Source organism: Lampetra planeri, chromosome 2 (genome assembly GCF_965212315.1).
Source record: "Lampetra planeri chromosome 2, kcLamPlan1.2.h2, whole genome shotgun sequence".
Classification (NCBI taxonomy): Eukaryota; Metazoa; Chordata; class Hyperoartia; order Petromyzontiformes; family Petromyzontidae; genus Lampetra; species Lampetra planeri.
This window is the reverse complement of record NC_136108.1, coordinates 18,518,432-18,540,419: the sequence shown is the minus strand read 5'-3', so window position 1 is coordinate 18,540,419 and position 21,988 is coordinate 18,518,432. Positions and strand designations below refer to the sequence as shown.

Genomic DNA, 21,988 nt, shown 5'->3' with positions numbered 1-21,988 from the left:
CAAAAATTCCAAGATGGAAAAACATTTTCGAAAATTAAATATCGATGAATACTAATGAAAGTATTATTTACAATTGCTACGTGTGACTTGCAACGGCCGTCTTGAGCTTTCAAAGACTCCCCCCCCCTTCCCCCCCATATAGCCTTGAACAAACTGTTGGGGTAAGTGCCGTTAGTGAGCAGCACCTCCTGATCTCATGCGTAACAACTGGCTTCTGTCGGCAGGGCTTCTTCCGCCGGAGTATTCAGAAGAACATGGTGTACACCTGCCACCGTGACAAGAAGTGCATCATCAACAAGATAACGCGGAACCGCTGCCAGTACTGCCGCCTGCAACGCTGCCTTGAAGTTGGCATGTCCAAGGAATGTAAGTACTCGATACTGTTTCATTGTGATTTAAATCTTTCGTGACTGCGGGGATTCATATTCTTGGTTCTTTCGGTAAAGTCACGTAGAAGGGAAACAATAAAATAATAAAAATATAAACAATAAAATTATCAGGACGTTTAGATTGCAACACAAGCAATCATCATCAGGTGTGAAAACCTCAGGTGTGAAAACCTGTGGAGAATTGTATTGTTTTATATTTTTATTATTTTATTGTTTCACTTCTACGTGACTTTACCGAAAGAACCAAGAATATACTGTTTCATTCATTGCAATGTCTTCTATCGACCAGGTAAGAGTCCATTATTGCCACATTTCCATTGGGGAACAGCACCAAGGCCTGGGTTTCTTGTCTCATGCTCCATGAGTAAACTATAACTATTGAAACAATTTCTATTTGACCAGGGAAGACTCTCTGAGCTCTATAGCAATTTTTTTCAGAAGCGACCTGGCCACAAATTACCGCTAAAAGAAATGGCTTCTCATGTGGAAATGTATAGTAGCCAAATACTCATTAACACATCTTTTTAAATGTGGAGTGAAAAACCGGAGGACCCGGAGAAAAATCCACGTGACCACGGGGAGAGAGACATGCAAACTCCAGATATACAGGCATCAGAGTCGGGATCAAACCCACAGCCTCCTGTATACCTGGCGAGGTGGTTAACATCTCGCCACCGCGGCACCCCTCATGGTGCCTGTATGCCCCATCGCTTTTCACCTTCTCTCCGACCTCCCTTGCACAATCTGGAGGTGGCTTGGCAGGGGGGGGGGGCCTTATGTTCTTCACAGTGCATTGATTGTGGCCGATGACGAAAATGTTTGCCACTGTGCTTTTAACAGCAGCGCAGCGCGTAAATGTAAGTAAGTGACGACAAGTGTGTCTCATTACTGCCTTGCCGCTGTGACATTGCAACTGATGCCGGGCCCGGCCTGTGTGGTTTGGTTTGGTTTGAGACGAGGATTTCGGTGCCTCGGTTCTGAAACTCGAGGGTTTCGGGTTGCTGTGGTAATGACTACTTTTGGGCCCAACAAGTATCGCACCGAGGATAATGTCCCACTGACCATGGCAAAGAGACATTGCTCCAAAGGCCCAAACCGTTTGTCTCCTCCCTTTAGTATTCAGGAGCACTAATGTTTGAAGAGAGGGGTGCTAATGTTTTCAGGCTATGCACCAAGTAAAACAGAGCGAGATGTTAAGTAAGTGATAAATGGGGCATTGAGTATAGGCGCTGTTTAGTTTAAGTCAATGTGGAAAACCTTGTACGTAGTTGCTAAAGAGCAATAGCTAAGAGAGAGCTTTCCCAATGTCAGCCAGAGTCGAAAAATGTTAAAGGGTGTGGTAATTCCGTAATGTTATTAATTTTAGTGTGTAATGATTTTCATCATTGGAACCTCCTTTGCCAGTAGCAAAATATGATAATTGTTTTTTTACCCTTTTATCTGGCAACAAAACTGACTAAAAAATGTGTCAGTTTTGTTGCCAGATAAAAGGGTAAAAAAACAATTATCATAATGATTTTCATGTTATGTAGCATGTACCAGTTGATTACATTTAACAATTTTATTTCATTTGTAAAATCATTTCAAGAACAAAGGAGAAATGTTCATGTGAGCAGCTTTGGGTTAATACGGGAATAATAGCGTAGGGATTATATGACATGACCTACAGTCTCAGCATCGTGCAGTAATATTTAAGCTTAAATACATTCAGTGTAATTTAATTTGAGGAAATGAATCATAAAAGCGTATCAAGTAATTGCATTACTTGTAATATACAAAATATGGGATCGCATTACCTTGTTTACAAAAATTTTGGTCACCCTTAATAGTTGTATTACTTTTCAAATCCTTAACCCAGCAACGAAGAGTTAAAATATTTCATGAAACAAGCACATCATGTCCAGTTGGTGCACATGGGGAAAAAACCCAAGGTTTTGAGTTGAAGAGTGCCCAACATTTTCACGTAAAATCACGAAGGTCATCGGAGCATTTGCATGCTGTTAAAGATGGTGACGGAGAAAAATCATCGCTGCTGAAGAACAAATTGGGGGACCTGAACAAGGGCTTAAAGGTTTGCAAAATATAAATAAGAGCAAAACAAACGTCTACATCCACCAAGTTCGCCGAACATTTGAACGTATCCATTGGAGGGACACGGCTGGAAAACATCGGAGCGCCTGTGTATCCCGGGGTGGTCACTGAAGGCGAACAGGAAGAAAATAGTGAAATAAAGAGGTGGGTGAGACCAGGCTGTGGAGGGCTTTTGGAAAACTTGATGGTGAAAAGCTACACACGGTACCCATGTGCCTAAAGAACAATGCTTTACATCAGTTGTATATTACCTCTCGTGAAATATGCACATTGGCAAGGAACATTTAAACAAAAGATGAAACCTGCAGAGAGAAGTGTGGAAAGGTGCAGGCTTTGAATTACACTGGGAGGCAGAGAAGCACGTGGATTAGAGAGCGTACACATGTGAGCGACACAGTGTTGACTTGTGAAAAGGAAGTTGTCCTTCGGCATGACACGTCGTCCTTGGGATGGATGAAAGCCTGTGGTGGAGACTCATGGCGGAGTTGCAGCCAAAGAGGGGTTTTTCGCCTGAAAGCGCGTCCACAGCGGAGATTGAGCAATGAGATCGGCTTGTGGACGGGAGCTAGATGGATAGTATCATCATGTGGCCTTGAGAGCTAGTGAACTTGGGGAGGCCTACATCAAGCAGTGGATAGATCGTGGCTCATGATGACAATCGCTTGATCATGAGTCATACATTTTAGCACCGCAGCATGGTCGAAATAATTTAGTTCCCCCAGGGTTCCTTAATATATACTGTATGACCACTTATTTTTAAATTATAGCATGAGCATTTATACAATGTTTTAAGTACATGGTCAGTGAGGTATCTCAAGTTTATATATATTTTAAACTTTGCAAAGAACAATAACAAACAATTTAATTTTGCAGTATGAAATTTACAACTAGTGCACAAAACAAAACAAACACTGCACAGTGTCCCTTCCTAAACCCTGACGCGGAGCCCTGGGAGAGAACGCATTTAGCGCGAGCAAAAGGACGCCCCGTCCCGCACGTACAACAGAACTGTCAACGAGTGGCACGGCGGATAGATTTCCTTTGGGCATTGGGAGAAGGGCAGTGACGCCAGTGAAATACACAGGGGCAGTGTCAATGCATAAGCACCATTGTGTCCTGGGAATGGCCCCCACGTCCCCTTCGCTGGTTCGGGGAATGTTGTGACGCGAGCGGGCTGCACGCAATCAGGAAGCCGCTCGCCGAGCCACACGTAGCGCTTGCTTCACTGGGAAAGATGAGACTGAACAGATAAGTTTCTATTGCCCTCCTTGGGGGACTGCCTTTGAGATCACACAATCTAGAAGGGCGGATGGGAGCTGGGCTTATTTTCTGGCTTTCTGCCACGCTGCTAATGTATATTTGTGTGCGATGAGAGCGGTGGCGCCGTGGTTAGTGCACTTCGCCGTGAACCCAGTGACCTAGGTTAGGTTCTCGGCCATGGATTACATCGGTGGCGAATAATATCCAAAACCTGCTTTGGGACTCCCCCTAGGTTGACTCGGCTTAAAGTTTTTTTTTTCTCGGCAAAGTGTGTTAATGTAAGCATTGCAGAGACGAATGCTTGGAGCAACTCTCTCGTGTCCCATTTCAACTTTATTTGGTGCTGATTAACAATCCGTGCTATTGCAGTATATAAAGCTTAAATAGGGGATCTATGACCTTTATATTTATGTAGGCACATGGACTTACTTTAGGGGGTGTTTGCATAAGCTGTTTGAATACCACTATGCGTGTGTGTGCAAGAGAGGATAGCATAAACTTCAGAGATGTGTGCGCGTGCTACCATGTGTTTGTATTTGTACAAGTGGGGAGCAGTGGCGGAGTGGTTAGCGCGCTGCGCTAAGAACCCTACGATCCGAGTTCGATTCCCTCGCACGGCCAACACTGGTGACGATTATCTGAACTGGTCATGAGCCTCCCCGAGCTTCGACTCGGCCTCAAATGAGTACCTGGTGCGATGTGTAAACGTCGCCACTCGAGAGACAAAGGCAGTAGTCGGGCGTGGTGCTGGCCACCCACCCCATTGTGTGCCGTCCTGGCTTTCATAGTTTATCGCTAACAGCACTTGCCTCAACAGTCTGTTAAGGCTATAGGGGGGATCTTTGTCTTTTGCACAAGTGCTTGTTAGTACACTACCTGAGTACATGTCTTATTTGTGTGTGCATGTGCTTGCCAGCTATGTTTATAAATAGTGCTGAAGTCACCAGGGTAAACACATTTTTTTCCCTCGTGTTTAGTTTATAGACTAGATTTTTGTGATAATGGTGCAGTGGGTTAGTATGCTGTGGAAATGAATTATTATATATGCCTAATGTGAGTGGCATTGTTGTTTGCTGTAGTAATTCATTTATATTTTACTGAACATATTTCTAAAGCAATAAAATTATCACAGTTCTCAAACTTAAAAAGTTAGATTTTCTATCTTTATACACAAGTCAAACATTCTGCGTCGAAATGTAAATTAGGTCATTTCACAATAATAATAAGTAGCACATTTAATATAATTACGTGAGCCTGGACTGTCGGCTAGTAAGTGGGTGAGAAGTTGAGTAGTGGCTAAAATAGCAGACTAGTGCCTCCCCTTGCTTGGATTGAACTTGAAGCCACTGACTTTTTGGCATAAATAATTGCCCTTTGCTTATCCAGGAAAACCTCACCATTGCCTAATTTCCACGACCATTCAAAAAGTGTACTGGAACCAGACTGGGGCCTGAGCTGTATATAATGATCAAACTGAGCCTGTTAGATCGAGAGTTGAAGTTTTCGTGACTGCAGGGATCCATACTCTTTGGTTCTTTCGGTAAAGTCACGTAGAGTATAAACTAAATTAAATCATGACGTTTCGGGCGCAACACAAGCGTCCGTCATCAGGTGGGACAACCACAGCAAGAAACAATTTCTGAAGTGATAGGTACGACATTAGGTATGGTGTCAGGACCCCAGTAATTGTTTCTTGCTGTGGTTGTCCCACCTGATGACGGACGCTTGTGCTGCGCCCAAAACGTGGTGATTTAATTTAGTTTATTTTATACCCACGTGACTTTCCTGAAAGAACCAAAGAGTACGAGCCTGTTATTTAACAGGTAGGCCCGAGCTGTGTTGAGGAAGCCCCCGCGTTGAACCAATACCACCTTAGAGTGCGGCCGACCATCGAGACTGTTATGCCATCTTGAGGTCACCAGGCCTGTGAGACGCTCGCTCCTCCATGACATCACTGGCCTTGCACTGCCCACCCAGCCATTACAACAATGCGCATTTCAATTCCACGTAGTTTAAGCGAACAATGTGACACGGTTAAACTTTGTGTAAAAATATATATTTCTTAAACATCGCTTGCCGACGACCTTCTCCCCGCGCGACATCCACCGATGTTTCTGTCCGGTGAAGTTGTATACCCCCCCCCGCCCCTGCTCCCCTGGCTCGGTCTCTTGAGAGGGAGGAGAGACCGGACGTCTTGGAAAGGGAAGGAGATGTGGAGACAGAGCCTCCCATATGCACAGAGCCTCCCATATGCACATTGGGCGTAGGGGGACGTAGGTGCTCTCCCCACCCCCCCCCCGGCGTTGCATGTGGAAGAGCCAAACCCTTTCCCAGGCCATTCATGTGCAAGCGAGAAAGCATTGAAGCGATGTGAGTCTCATTGTTCCTTTTCAGGAGGGACCTGAAAACGAGCAACTGAGCGTTTTGCATCACATGTACGCGCGTGCGGAGTTCAGGTTCGTGAAGGGGGAAGCCAGAGACCTGTTCAGAATATCACTCGCCACTGATTTTTGCGCCATGGTCGGGAACCCAGGTTACTGGTTTCAGACCGCAGGGCATGGACCCCTTTGTGTCACTGCTCCCCCCACCTCCCAGCTAAACAGCAGTAAATTTCGATTTAAAGCTTTCGTGACTGCAGGGATTCATATTCTTGGTTCTTTCGGTAAAGTCACGTAGAAGGGAAATAATAAAATAATACATATATAAAACAATAACATTAAATATAAAACAATAATATTTTTATTTTATTATTTCCCTTCTATGTGACTTTACCAAAAGAACCAAGAATATTAACAGCAGTACCTAATCATTAATCTTATACAATACTCTCTTATGTTTGGTGTACATCTAATCCCAGTCAGTGGGCCTAATCAGCCTCTATTTCCTCCCAAGTCGGACAAGTGGTTTCCACTTTGTGTAAAATCGACACTGGTCATGGGGGCACTTGGCCATGCCATAGATTTGTGGGAAATCTGCCAATTCCTCTCAAGAGTGCTAACAGAGATGAGTGCCACCCCATTGCTCCATGTGATCATGAAAGTACTTTGATTTCGAATTCCCTTGAACAAAATGGTTCTCTTTAAGGAAAACAATTTGGAATTTCAGCTATTAATCACGCAAGCGTAATATTTTACCGTAGGCTTTTTTGTAGCACTATCCCACATCTGGCGGAGCGGGGGGGCCAGGTAATACCAAACACATGTGTCGACCTGGGGATAGAAATAGCTTCCTGTGCAATGAACACTACCCTCTGGGTGAACTGTGCAGGCATAATGCTCTACACCTAATTTACCCCCAAAAACTATAATCATACCGGAGAACATAAGAGACTGCAATCAGCAGGTAGTTGTTTGATTTATTGTGCACTTTAATGCACTGCCCTCTGTACTTCAACATGAATCAGTATCTGTAATCGGAAGCATGTGTGCCATTTCATTAAGAATATAAATAACAATTAAAGGCAAGCCCAGATGAACAGAACCCATAATACCCCCAATATATTTTCAAGGCGTACCGATTATAATATGTATATTTCGATTTAAAGCTTTCGTGACTGCAGGGATTAATCTTCTTGGTTCTTTTGGTAAAGTCACGTGAAGGGAATAATATGTATATTTAAAATGTACAATTATATGTAAAGACTTAGGGCTGTGCTAGCAGAAGTACTGTTTACATAAACTTAGAACTAATGCTAACTGTTAAGCTGGAAACAATATATTGTGGCAATTTAACCAATTGTTACGTCATAGGTTTATTTCTACCGTGTACATATGTATATACATGAAATACGCATTTTATCATGTGCCCATTGAAGCTACTTAATGGTACGGTGTTTGTAAAGTGGAACAACTAATTGTGACATGCCTATTTATCGTGCCGTGTAGACAGGCGACTGGGATGTTTCAACTCCCGCGCCGGGAAATGGGTTAGAACCGATGACGGTTCCAGATTGTAAGCCCAATGCGCTAGCCATGCCTTAACGACAAGTTCCCGTTCGAAGTTGGTATGTATGAAATATTCAAAGCCTGCAGTCAGTACATTGCCATCTGTTTTTTTTTACCAAATTGTGCTTTACTTTGGCACACGCCCATCCACCGAGGCCAGGATAATTATTCGGGCCGTAATTTAGTGCTGCAGGGGTGAGGATAAGGATCCAATCCAGTTAAATGCAAAAGGCCTTTTGGGCAACTTCCAGGCAGCACTAATCTCGTGCTGTAGTAAAAACTACGAATGCTCTGAAGAATATTGCCGTCGCCAATCACAACTAGTTTCGGTGCCCCATGGGGCATGGTAATGGATGTGTTAATGGATGCACCATAAACATTTATGGGAAACAGGAGATGGTTAGGGTTAGGGACAGAGGTAGGATTACTGAATGGCTGCAGCATTTTCTCAGAGCGGCAGTATTTCGCACACCCATTGCCTCCAACCGCATGATAGTTTTCCATCCATTTATACTGCACCTTGTATCTAATTTGTTCTCTTATCCTTCTGTACAAAAATGATGTGTCTGAGGATAAGAATTTGTATGTATTTATTGCTGAAATGCAGCAGCATCTCAAAACAACTAACAAATATATCGAAACATACAAAACGTAATTGGGCATAAAGTTATTCCGTTTGTTCCAAAAATGTTACCTTTTTTAAGGGAGCCGTTAGGGTAATTATTGCAAACACGGGGAGGGGGGGGATGTTTTGTCCATTGGTCTGGCCATAGACGACACCGATATTTCCACGATAACTACAAAACCCCTAAACCAATCGCCACACAAAAGTTTACCACAGCTTACCAGCAACGCTAATGCCCTGGGACACATTGGCTCCAAAACAAGCAAAACAACTTCATGGTGCTGCCTGTACATGGTGGGGGGCAGGGAGCAAAGAATGGGCGGTGGGGGGGGGCAAAAGAGAGTATGGATGACGCACGCAAATGGCACGTGTGTGGAGGAGACGGAGCAGCACCTGCGCAGAGTGGGCGGTGGGGGGGGGGTTGTGTGCCGGAAGGGGGCTGAGGAGTGGCATGCGCTCCTAGCGTGCTGGCGGGCAAGAGTGCAGGGGGGAGGAGGGGGCAGGAGGAAGAGGGGCATGCCCCCACTCTCAAACCCCATCTACTATTTAACTCACTAGTTTTTTGGTTTCAGAAGCGACCTGGCCACAAATGATAGCTCGACAAAGTGGCTTATCATGTGGGGAATTATAGCAGCCGAATATTCTAAATGCGGGAACCAGAGAAAAAATCCGCGACCACGGGGTCATCATGTGAACTCCATGCATACAGGCGTCAGGGTTGGGATCGAACACACAACCTCCTTACATACCAGGCAAGGGAGTTAACATCTCACCACCTACTCCTTCAGAAGCAGTTCTGTGATGTGTCCTTCCAGCGACCATTCTTTGACTTGATGGTGGGGTGATGGACCCATAATTCAGCCTCTGCTACTGTACCCTTGCTTGTAGAGACCCTGATATTGAATTGAATGCACACATAAACTACTGTCATCATGTTGTTTCCTCTTTACTCATTTTACTCTTCCAAAATGTATGGAAATGTTTCATATCCACTGCACCGCCAGTCAAAAAAGTCCAAAGTGGACCTTCAAAAACGCCATGGGAAGTATTAATCTCCATCAGTTTCCCTGAGGCGATGGTGGAAAATCCACATTCACGTGACGGTGGCCAGTCTCTCCAGGCCACGGCAGCTGTTAACTTCCCACAAAGAGACGATCCCAGAGGGATAACTACTGAGATTGCTCATGATCGTGATTTGTATTCCTAACTTTCTGATTGTGAGCCAATGGCTGTAATTGCTGTGACACCAGGCTGGATACAAATTTAATGGACAGAGCAGTTTCATATTTTATGCTGCCAGTTTTTTTGGTCTGCCATAAATTAATATCCGTTTTTTCTCAACTCTCCATAAGGTCACAACCCTTTCATACCATAATCATAATGAGGAGGCATGGCCATAATAACTTGATTATTCCATATGGTTGGAAAAAAAAAGAGGGCTTTTTTTTGTTGCAAGCCTGGGGTCCAGATGTTTCGTACGTACCCCAGAGCACACAAAGAAAGAGTGGTGGGTGGGTGGGAGTCTGCAGTGGCTGGGAGAGAGAGCTAAGGAAGTGGCCAGGGGAGTTGGCGTTTTGAAGACAAGGCAGGGCAATGGCTAAATCAGGACTTCCGAAGAATCAGGCCAGCATATTTGTGGTCACAACGCAACTGGATTTCACCCAAAAATGTCAATGTTTGGGTGATGGATACACATGTGCAAGGCAATTTGTGGACTCAAATTGTATCTGGAATGGTCGGCTGTGGTTTTGAGAGTGCTTAAGTCACATTTGTAGGATTTTAAGTTGATATCTTTGTATGGGAGGTTGACTGAGCCGCTCATTCTTCTGAGGTTGAAGTAAGCAATCAGTGATTGCTCTTTAGAGAAACAATATCGGAATATGGAATGTCTACCATTGGCCTATGGCCATATACTGTGATCAGCACTCCGTCTTGCTTATTTAACCTGGTAGGCGCTAAATTTCGATTTAAAGCTTTTGTGACTGCAGGGATTAATCTTCTTGGTTCTTTCGGTAAAGTCACGTAGAAGGGAAATAATAAAAATAAAACATAAAATAAAAATTATCACGACGCTTTGACGTTTAACTCGTACTTAAGCTTGCTTCGGTAGGTGCAGATCAAGGATGAGAGCCTCTTTGCAAGAGCATGGCTATCCTTAATATTTACTCAGTGGCACAATAAAAAGTTAACTTTGTACGTGCAATCTGTAAAGGAGGCTGTGTTTTCGTTGAGTACGTGTGAAGGATCGAGGGAAGCCAGGTTTACAAGCTCTGGGGTGGTGTCCAGGGGTCAGTTACCAAGTGGGGGAAGGCCTGCAGTCTGAAAGCGGAATACTCGGGAGGGCAGACATGGGGTCGTGTGTCCACTGTGCATCAGCTTCAACGTCTACCAGAGGGAAGTGTTAGCGCGGTGATGTGTGGGCATCAATGGTATATGGGGTGCGGTGGCGCAGTGGTTGGCGTGCTGCACGACGAACCCGGCGACCCGAGTTCGATTCCTGTTCGCGACCAACAACAGTGACGTATGTCTGAACTGGTCCTGGGCCTCCCCTAGGTAGACTCAGCATCAAATGAGAACCTGTTACGGTGTGTAAACATCACCACTTGGGAGACAGAGGGCCAGGCATGCTGGCCACCTCTCCGCCCCGTTTGCCGTGCCAGCCTTCATTGGTGCTCGCTCTCAGAACTTGCCCCAAAAGTCTGGTAAGGCCAAAATAGGGATCTTTGTGTGTTTGTTTGGGCATGAATGGTCTTGGTCAAGATGACCGCTTGACCGTTAGTGAGGTATTTAGCCCTTTCCCGTTCCGATGACGTACGTGTACATCGTCAAAACGAAACGGGAAGAAAAACTAAAATAAAATAGCTTCATCGTTACCGACACTCCCACAAGGCCATGCGGGAGGGCGTGCCACAGTTTGGCACGAGCTTTCATAGAGTGCGGTCGTGACACTACAGTTCTTTGAGGTGAGTACAGTACAATGTCTGTAAAAAGAACAGCGCTGTGCCTCTTCAAATAAAATTAACGCTAACCACTTGCGCGCTCCGAGATTCAGAGATTCGCAGGTGAACGGGACCCACCCTGCAACTTGCAGACGTCTCTGAACGGAAAGGGTTAACTGCAGGCATACATCACCAGACCTCGCAGAATGTGCGGGGATGGGTCTGCTAATTGAATTAGAAATCATTTTAACGCACGCATCACAATGAACAAAAGCCAAGCTTTAAATGTTTGCGAAAACTCAGTGTTAAGAACAAGTTACGTCACGAAAAAGCCTCTGTACAAGCATGAGATATCTTTCCAAACGACATTAAAAGCAAATATCGTGGCTTCACAAGACGTCTTGGAATGGGAAAGGGCTAACCTGCCCGTTGGTGTGCGCGCGTTTTTTGTCGATGTTTCGTTGCGAGCAGCGGTGAGGAATGACCGGAGCAAAAAGAAGAAGGAGGTGGTGCGACCGGAGTTGCTGGAAATTCCTCCGCCGTGTCCCGAGATCGAGGACCTCATTGACCGCGTGCGCCGTGCCCACCAGGAGACTTTCCCATCGCTGTGTCAGCTCGGCAAGTACACGACGGTAGGTGGACTTGGCGCCCCTGTCACTGAAACCTTCCATTGACTTGCATCCCACTGGGATATTTGCACAGGGTTGGTGTACGGTGATTTTTCTGCAATATTTTGCTGTCTTTTCTTGGATTTTCTGTTTGCACATAGTCACTTTTTGTTTGTTGCGGTTGCACCCGATTCAAGAGCCGAATGGCTCACAGGGCTATACCTAATAAATGAACTTTGAACTTTTGCTCAGTTGGACAATTGCAGTCCTGGTTGGCTGATCTTATTTTCTTAAATAACGTTTCGAGGATCGTTACGTTATATTTTTTGAGTCAAAAGTCAAGCGATCTCCCTGATTTATACAAACAAGTGGGGCTGAGCCAGTGGTATGAATTCCACATTGCTGTGGCAGGGCTCTGTCTCTTAGCAAGAACCACTGATGGATGACCACATCGCAATCCTGCGTTTATCAACCCAAGGGGTAAGAGAGGCTGAGAATGCCATGACCTTTTAAACTCAACTGTGAATTATATTCTTGCACTGCGATACACTATTCAGTGGTATGTTTTGGTCAAAGAGCTGGTGTCATAGTGATTAATACTATATTGAGAATGTTACTTTAAAATAAAAGTGTAACACCAGTCGGCAATAATTCTCAAGCAGCAGCAGCAAGTTTGCCGCAGAATTCGCGACACCACTCCAGGTAATGAATGAATACAACTTATATCCTTCATCATGCCCTTGCATGTCCACGGTTCTAGCATGGGTCTGCCCTAGGTCACCCACCCTAACGTGAGCATCTGGCATGATGTGTACATTTCAGCACTGGCAATGAAAATACATTCGGGGTTGAATGTATGAACTCTTCATCGCAAACATGCATAATAACAAGAGGAACAGGGTACCTTTTTTTTAATGAGAAATATGTCGTTATATACGGATACCCCGTTGTATTTGCTTGAAAATGTAAATTTGAAAAACACAATGTGATCCAAAAAATCTCGGAATATGACTATAAATAGGAAGTGTGTGTATAAAACAGACGATATTTCTGCTAAGTTTCTGCCCGTTGTGAGCACTGCCCATTGATATCATTTTACAAACCCAGGTGGCATTGACCAAACCCCTTTGACCCATTGGCATCACGTTCTGTGTTGGCTTTAATAGGTACGCTCCACCAGCACACATGTCCCTTTGCTATACAGGTCTGTCCAGCAGTCTGTCTCATTGTCACTCAACTCCAGTGCTCACTACACCCCACGGTGCAGCCTTCCTTAATTACCAACCACACCATGTGTGCGCAATGTGTCGCGGCTTAATTTACATATTGATGGAAAAGATTAGCAATTACGTAAAGCTACGTGCCGTTCGAGGTCATTAGCACCGGAGTTTGGAAGAAGAAAAAATTATCCCGGTCTCTCTCAACGGTTGCTGTGTGAATCTTGCGGAAACGAAGCTTCAAACACACGTGCACCTGTGCATATCTGCACATCTGACCTCCAGCAACTTTTGCTGTACGAACAAGCGGCAAAAAGATTTGGATTGCCCCGAAAAAAACATCTGAAAGGTAAAAAGAGACCGTTGCTCAATCTGGCAATTGTTTTGGTCATTATGCCCTTTAATTATCAAGCCTGATTAGAGCCCCTTTATGATGCCATATGTGGGAGTACACCAAAGTAGCTGTAACAAAAAAAACCCACGCGCATGAGGGGATAGCACTGGCGTGGCCATTACAAATGGGTCCACAGCCCAGTTTCTTTATTTGTCTTCACTGCCATTTCCTGGCGACCTTCACAGCCCCAACGGTAGTGCCCCGTAGTGTCGCAGGACGGAATGAAAATCTGGATTATCCACCAAAAGCCACCTCCACACACACATACCAGGGAGCAAGATTTATTCTTAAACATTAATATAACCAGGACACTGTACATTACATATTAAAATATATTAAGGTTGACTTTCTAAAAGGGAACACTCGGGAGAGTTTGGAAGGTTTTTAATGTGAATTCGGAGCAGAGTTATGAAAATAAGCTGGGACGGAGAGAAAAACAAACAATGTTGCTGCTCCGTCTGTCGGGAGAAGAAAGTGAACTCATTCGATCTGTTGTTAGGAAGAGCAAGCACATCTGTACTGGGCACATAGCGAGAGGGAAAAAGGGGCTTGCTGAAGGAAGTGATTGAGGGAAGATTTCTTTGGGAAAAGACCAAGAGGGAGGGGTGAACAACGGCGTTGTTATACGATGAAGGGCGCGGAGGCAGATGAACAGAGCAGTGGAAGGCAGAGGAACGTGGAGGTCTAGAACTGTGCCTCGCAATTCTCTACGGACAGAGCGCGTGACGATTGAACAATTGCTGAAATGTTCAATTATGTAGATGTGAAAATAATATACGTACAAGATGTACTATGTTTTCCACAAGTACATGTAAGCTCACTTCATTATGACACGCGGAACATAACCCTCGGCAAGTTAGGCGAGACTTTTTTTTTGCTTGCCAGACCCCTAATCCATCACGGCACACTGCGCGCACGCTTGAAGGTGCAACCCCGTTCAGGACATCGTGGTCGCAAAGCAACCCACTGATTTATGAGAATCTTACTAGCCAGTGTAACAAATGTATGTGTTATATAGATCAGCTAAAACAACTATCTTACAATGCTAATGGTATGAATAATACATTTCAATGGAGAAAGACCCCACCTGCACAAATTACTCAATTGGAATTATGCATAGCGACGTCGCCTCTCCCCCCCCCCCACTGCAAAAACTTGGCAGGTCCCTGCTGAGAATGAGTGTTGAGATTCAGTGAGGCTTTCCTGGGTAAACACGTGGAATAATGAAAAAAACATGAAGATTTAAGCAAACGTGTTGGAGCAGTGGTTCCCAGAATGTGGTCTGCGATGGTCAGCGGCGGCTGCGATGCAAATGCAGGTTTATCCGGACAATAATAATGACAATGTTTACACCTTTTGTTTCGGGCATGAATTCATCCTTTTAATCATGATATTTAATTTTGACAAAAAAATTTAAGTTAGGTAAACTACCCTGATTTAAAGAACCCTAACCCTAAGATCTAACCAAAAACCTTATACCTGTGTTAAAAAAAAAGTTTTTTTTATAATCCGGCAGTTTGAATCATTTTTATACGAGTGGAATTTAGAGAGAGAGAAGTGATTGTGTTTTGTCACCAGGGAGGGAGGGGGGCTGGCTGGTCCGCAGACCAAAAAGAGGAACGCCGGTGTCGGGGCGATGCTTAAGTATTTGTGAAAAGCCCGTGCCCTGAAATGATTGGTGCGTTTTTGGGAGACAGACTGTCTGGCCAAGAACTCATTAAGATATTTTCTTTCAGCACTTATGTGCATCTGTTATTCCTGTGTTTGATTCAATTTTGTAATTAAGTAAGCTGTGCTATTACAAATGCAGTGTTAACCCTTTGAAAAATGACTGCCTTGCATGATCATATAACCCAGCTGTTTTACATTATGGTGAATGTCCACATGATGTAGAGCATATTAATCAGGTTTGACCTGCCATTGGAAATGTCCGGAGGTTCAGAGCGAGCCTAATTTGGAATCCCAGCTACATTTCTGGCTTTTACTTGTATTTGCAATTAACCATTCCATTCATTATCCAGCCTCTAATTTAGCCTTTCATGAAAGGTGAAAGATTTCAAACTGTCTTCTATGGAAGTCGGCTAAAGAATACGTATTTAATTCTTAAAACCGGGACAGGCTAGCACAGGATTACGTTCCTTTATCGTGCATGGGATGTTAGCGTAGTACTTAAGTTAGTCTTAATTCCCCCAGGACATTTGTCGTGGTGATCTCAACACTTGAGTGAGTCTGAATGTATGTGTAAGAGCACGAGTGCTCTGTTTACCCATAAGTCCTGAGAGGGGGCTGATGTAACAGATAGCTGGCATCCGGAATATCCTCCCCCTCGTAGAAGACATCGCTTTTTTCCGATGCTATCGGCAAGAGTTTATCCCCGCTCCTCTCTCACGCTCATTCTCTCCGCCGTTGAGGACATCAGAGATGACCATAATTTCTTCTCTTATGAGTACAGTTACGTCTCACCCTTTTAATGTAGTTACACAACTACGTCCTCACTTGATTAATACCGCCACCTGATCTGCATTAAGAAATTGTACCATATTGTCGAGTACAGAATATTATTTACGTGCATTATTTTGGCGATTTGGAAAAATTGCTTTGATTTATGCCGCTTCGATATTCGTGTTGATAATACAGCCCTTTGTCACTCCACTGCTGGATGATGCCCTCGCAGTCATGGAGATTTGGCCATACTGCACGTGGATTAGTTTGTGTTGATGTAGCAGTCACTCTTTGAATGCTGTGATTTGGTGTGGCTCTGTAACAGAAAATGGTTTTGCCACATCACGGCAGAAGCCACCTCATGCTTGTGAGACATTGTTCTGAAATATGTCACGGTAGATATGTTCAGTTTGAAGTTGGTTGTAACCCATTTATACAGTGTAACTCCACGAGATATGTCCCTGCAGTCTGGGGAAATTTTGTGATGAAAATGGACATTGGATTTGACGGCTGAAACATGTTGTTCTGGCTGTGAATGTCACCTCAAAAACATCCACACCCATAAATCCCCTTCTCCTTTAATGCAGCACTTAGAAAAATAATCGCCTCAATGTTTACTGTACATTTCCTGCTTTAAAAGCCTACCAGTACTCAAGCAAACCTTTGATATGTGATCGTGGCTTTGCAGCATAGAAGCAAAATCAACCTGCTATCATCCTTCATTGGACCATCTGTTGGCAAAAGCCCCTCTTCCTTTACAGCCAGCGCAGGCCGTGACATGTTTGCATTTGGGCATTTTATTCCCTGCGACTGCCGCGCCGTCTGATGTGTGGCTCACATTGTGGGTGTGAGCGGAATTTTCATTTTTTTGTGTTATTACTACAGGTTTGTGCCCCCCCCGCCGCCGGTTTGCGATCAAAAACTCCCTCTGTGGTTTTTAGTGAAGAGTTCTCCCAGGCAGCTGCAGAGCTTTTAGAGGGCCTGCTTTGTTTTAATGCCTGGTGTTTGTTTCACTTTGGAATGCACTGTTGGTTTCTCAGAGCGTATCAAATAGTGTTCCTTGGCTGCTGTACAATTCGCCAAAAGAATGTGACCAAAGTTTGCAAATGCTCTACGAATACATTGGACTATTGGCAAAAATATATATATGTGTATTGGTGAATTATAATACAGGCCACAAAGTATGGCCGTATAAAACAATATGTATGATGGCGAGCCTTAGAAAGTAGTATAAAAACCCTTCCAAATGATACGCATTCCTGGCGCTTGGTTTTCTGAAACAGCAGTTTGAAAACCATCTGGAATGTGATGAAAGATGGTCATGGAGTCAAGTAAAATATTAAATTTCCTTTTGATCACTTAATCCATCACTTTGTTGTGGAAGGAAATGTTTTATATTGTTATAGGGTATATGAATTCATAATTTGGCTCTAGAAATATTTTGTAATGCTGATGTCACATACACAATATATGCATCTATGTAGTTGTGGGTGTGAAGAATAACCCCTTATATATGGAATTAACGATGAATTTGTTGGTTTGAAAAAGCACTTAAGAATGAATGTAACTGAGCTAAGAGGTTAATTTGTACTTTATAATCGTATTGTTTGCTTGAAGGTTATTTTACAATAAGAGGCACACTATTATATGAATATACTCACTGATGTCATGATATCATTTCCAATAAAAACAAACATACAATGCTTCATTGAGGCACAAGCTTAAATAAAAAAAATATAGTCATTTTCCCATAAGTATTGTCTACACTCATTAAATGTGATCATTAGACTAAACACTATCAACGTTGTCAATCCCAGAGGTTAACACTCTGTTTGCGCTCGGTATGAAATTGTATATTGTGTTTTTCCAAAAATTTGAATGAGGTACGAAAAACATAGGTAGATGAAGCATTTGAGAGTTTTCGGCACGGGGTTTGAGGCATATGAGGAGGAGGAGGACTTCGTGGCACAGTCTGGCAAGAAATCACGACCCGCAGGGCGAGGCGAAGGGAGGGAGAGTAACACGAGCAGGTTAACCAGACGGGGAATAACGCGGGCAGACTTCAGAAGAGCGCTCGCTGGTCACGGGCGTAACAGTAGAAGAAGGCAACGGAGCAAACGATGAAATTGGGAGGGGAAAAAAGTGGACCTGGCTGGATCGTAAATAAGAATAACAACTCGTGAGTGGAGTCTGTCAAACCGTTTTAGTGCCATCTTTGATGCACTGCCCATATGTGAAAGCAGCAGTTCAATCCTGAGGAAAAACTGTGATTTGTAGATAGGAGTTACTACTTGCTCGGCATATTTTGCACATTAAGGAATACTTTTTTAAGAGGTGCCCTTTCATGATGGAAATCATTTTCAGATTTCAAGATCGTTTGAGTGTAAAGGGTGCCAAAATGTAGTTGAAGAGGAACAGAATTGACGGTGAGTGAATGTGTAATTTTTTAAAACTGGCTTTGAAGTATTTTACATCATGAGAGTCATTGTGGTTCTTTTCAAGAATCGGTGACGGGTCGGGAGTGAGTGAAGTAAAAGAACATATTCAGTCATACTGTGGCTTTGTGATGCTTTCCACTTGAGTTTTAAATGCAGAACGAAAATAATATGCAGTCTTATCAGTGTTAGAGTAGATAGGATTGCTTGCCGGGTCCATAACTTTGGACTGTGACTATCCCAAAGTTAACATAACAGTTTATGTTGTCTCATTCTTTCATGACAAAAAACTAATTTGTGCCTTCCCACAAAATTGGTGTTCCAATATTGACCCCGGAGGGATCATGAGCCAAGTCAACCTTCAACTGAACTTTGTGCTTGCAACTTCCTTATTCTGAGTTACGAGTTTGGACCACAGCATCACTTGTGTCTGAATAGCATTATAAATGAAGTGTTACTCGGATGTTAACACCAAAGCTGTATGCAATCACTGGCCATCCATCGTCAACATTTATGTATTTGTACCACCCGTCATGTTGTGGAGCACTCGACTCCCATACGCAATGTCACAAGTTTAAATTCACTGCAGTGATATTAAACTCTATAAATCTTTCCCACATTTTCTAGGGATACACGTGTAGCCCTGCAGTCATAGATACAAAATGATAAATTCTGGCACATACTGCTTTATTTCAAGCATTAACAAAGGTGTGCATTGTGCACAGAAATATGCACAAACTTACATGTGCATATTCTTGGTTCTTTCGGTAAAGTCACGTAGAAGGGAAAGAACCAAGAATATGAATCCCTGCAGTCACGAAAGCTATAAAACGAAATGTTACACGTGCATGTCAAATCCACCATCGTGCAGTGTGTGCCTGCTAATACATCATTTATAAACTTGTGAACAGGCATACACACAATCTGAAAACGAGCATGCAGTAACATGTTTCTCGCTGCTCAGTCGTGCACATGGCAGTATATATTTTTGGCAATGCAAGCACGTAAACTAACCCACACCACAAAGCATGTATAAAAGACAAAGATCCCCCTATAGCCTTAACAGATTTCTTGGGCAAGTTCTCTTAGCGAGCACCTAAAAAAGCCTGCACAGCACACGAGGGGGTTGGTTGCCGACAACACGCCCGACCACTTTTGTCTCCCTCGTGGTAATGTTTACACATCGCACCAGGTACTCATCTGAGCCTGAGTCGACCTAGGGGAGGCCCAGGACTGGTTTGGATAATCGTCAGTGATGTTGGCCATGAGCGGGAATCGCCGGGTTCATAGCGCAGCGCGCTATCTGCTGCACTACTGCTCCCCCTACACTATACAAAGCATGTATACACACATATACAGGTGTACACACACACATAATTACTGTGCAAATCAAGATTTAATACATACACATTTTAATTCGGCCTTTTAAATATGCACGTGTTACGTTTAATAAAAACGTGACCGTACAATATGTGTCAATGGGTTCAGCAGTAGCATGCCTGCCAAGGCTTGAACAAGTGATAGCCTCTGGTTTATAGTGCTTTGTGTCAGATGCATGTCAGTCATTGTGAGCTATATCGGGTATAACATTCGAGTTAAAAGTCAACACTCAAAGTGTCCCCGCTGACTCGAGCGAGGGGGGGGGGCATCTTCATTGGGTGAACCCCAGAGCCTGCAAGGGCAAATTTCACATTCCCTTGGTGGTGGAGAGGGGGGGGTCCCTTCTCTTTTCGCAGGACGACCACCGTGGATTTTTCACATGGGTACGCGTTTTGCCAACCCTTAAGGAATTTGAGGCCGAGTTGAACCGTGACCAGGATTTCAAAGCTCAAACTCGTGACTGTGGAATACATTCGTGGGGGAAAAGAATGGCAATTATATTCAAACCTTGACTGTTTACTTCACCTCCTTGAAAGGGCCTCCAGAACCTTTACCACGTTTCCAAGCCCAGTAGGAGCTGTGGCTGCCCCTGGTTCTCGCACCTCGCTGGGCCAAAGAGGCTGTGTCCCTCTGGCAGTGCCCACAAGGCCAGACCAATCGCTTGTGGGCTCAAGAACCCAGCCCCATGGGCTCATTGGTTTCACTTCTGCTGCATGCTTAAGAGCCCAGCACGTGACACCCATGGTGCCACCACAAAAGCCAGGTGCGTGTACCGTCACGTCACTCGTTAGGTGCAACTTCGCAGTCATGTAGGTGTTTAAAATAAACGGTGGATAAATTACAAGAAATTATAGGCTTTCACGATAAATTTCTTTTTTTTCTATTTAAATTCTTGTAAAAAAAACCTCTGTCATGCAGGGAGCTTCGTGACGCGTGGAGCTCCTTGTTCACTTGAGCCGGAAGGCACTTGACTTGGCTTCTCGTACCTGCATTGAATGTTTGCGAATTTAATGGGAAAGTAATAAAATGTGACTTTGATATTACCAAATTGTCGCTTAACCTCGATGTCTTTGAAGAAAACTGCAACGGCAAAAGGGAAAAATGAATGTTCATCTGATGACCTACTGCTTGTGAAGCCACTATATTTGCTTTTAATATTGTTTGGAAACCCATCTCATACCTGTACAAAGCCTTTATTTGTGACATATAACTCATTATTAACACGGAGTTTTCTCAAACGTTTAAAGATCAGCTTTTGTTCAGTGTGGTGCATGCATAAAAATGTTTGCTAATTTAATTCTCACACCCATCTGCTCACATTCTGCCAGGTGCGGTGATGTATGCCTGCAGTTTACCCTTTCCATTCCGAGACATTTGCAAGTTGCAGGGTGGGGTCCCATTCACCCCTGAACCACGTGGTTAGCGTTAATTTTATTCAGAGAGGCGTAGCGCCGTTGTTTTTAAAGACATTGTACTGTACTCACCTCGGAGAACTGTAGCGACACGACCGCACTCTATGATAGCTTGTGCCAAACTGTGCCACATACCCTCCCGCATGGCCTTGTGGGAGTGTCGGTCACGATAAAGCCAAACTGTGCCACATGCCCTCCCGCATGGCCTTGTGGGAGTGTCGATAACGATAAAGCCAAACTGTGCCACATGCCCTCCCGCATGGCCTTGTGGGAGTGTTGGTCACGATAAAGCCAAACTGTGCCACATGCCCTCCCGCATGGCCTTGTGGGAGTCTCAGTAACGATAAAGCCAAACTGTGCCTCATGCCCTCCTGCATGGCCTTTTACTTCCGATTCTTGTGGAATCGATTTGATTCTATTCTAAATCGATTTCGTTCCGACGACGTAAACGTACGTAATCGGAACGTAATCGGAAGAAAAACTGTTGACGTATACACGTACGTCATCGGAACGGGAAGGGGTTAAGCACCTTCGAGGCAGGTTTACAATTCAGAAATCGCACGCATGCACTGCATTCCATGATCTCAAGGCATTGAGTTGGCTAATACATGTCAGCGCGGGGATTTGGTTGCTGAAAGCTTTCGTGAGGTATATCGGACACAATATTAGAGTTCAAAGTCACGATTATAAGTGGTCTCCCTGCTGAACTAAAGCGATAGAGAGATGCATAAGTTTTCCACAAAGCACTGTCGTTACCCCTGCATGCACATTTCTCAAATTAGAAATTGGCAAAATATCCCATGCGGAACCCTTCTGAACAGAACATTTTCTTGAAACTCACCGATGTTTTTT

The 21,988-nt window shown here is 44.0% G+C and overlaps 1 pseudogene across 1 annotated transcript in view; it reads left to right on the top strand.

Moving 5' to 3' along the window:
* LOC144729314 (retinoic acid receptor alpha-A-like) overlaps window positions 1-21,988 on the top strand; it is a 77,992-nt pseudogene that overhangs the window by 33,826 nt on the left and 22,178 nt on the right. The window contains exons 3-4 of the transcript XR_013587689.1: window positions 225-366; window positions 11,720-11,880. The product of XR_013587689.1 is annotated as a retinoic acid receptor alpha-A-like (transcript). The remainder of the gene's footprint in view (window positions 1-224; window positions 367-11,719; window positions 11,881-21,988) is intronic.